We start from the raw sequence: 201 nt of genomic DNA, 5'->3' as shown, positions 1-201 counted from the left end.
GCATCAATAGAGGGTTAGGAATCAGTAAAAGATTAATTCATTTTTTTATCTTTTTTATTCATCTATTCGTAAACCTATTTAGTATTTTTTTTTAATCATTTTATGTATCTAATCTAGAGGTTTATGAATTCATCATGTTTTCCATCTGTGTTATACAAAACGACGGGTTTTTTCCCCCCATTCTCCTTTCTCCTACGTTTA

The 201-nt window shown here is 28.9% G+C and overlaps 1 protein-coding gene across 1 annotated transcript in view; it reads left to right on the top strand.

The window, feature by feature from the left end:
- The window catches only part of LOC119591913 (metabotropic glutamate receptor 3-like), a gene marked incomplete at its 3' end in the record, with an annotated part of 20212 nt that overhangs the window by 8320 nt on the left and 11691 nt on the right, over nt 1-201 (top strand).

The sequence above is a fragment of the Penaeus monodon genome, chromosome 29, assembly GCF_015228065.2.
Source record: "Penaeus monodon isolate SGIC_2016 chromosome 29, NSTDA_Pmon_1, whole genome shotgun sequence".
Classification (NCBI taxonomy): Eukaryota; Metazoa; Arthropoda; class Malacostraca; order Decapoda; family Penaeidae; genus Penaeus; species Penaeus monodon.
This window is presented reverse-complemented; position numbering and strand designations above follow the sequence as displayed.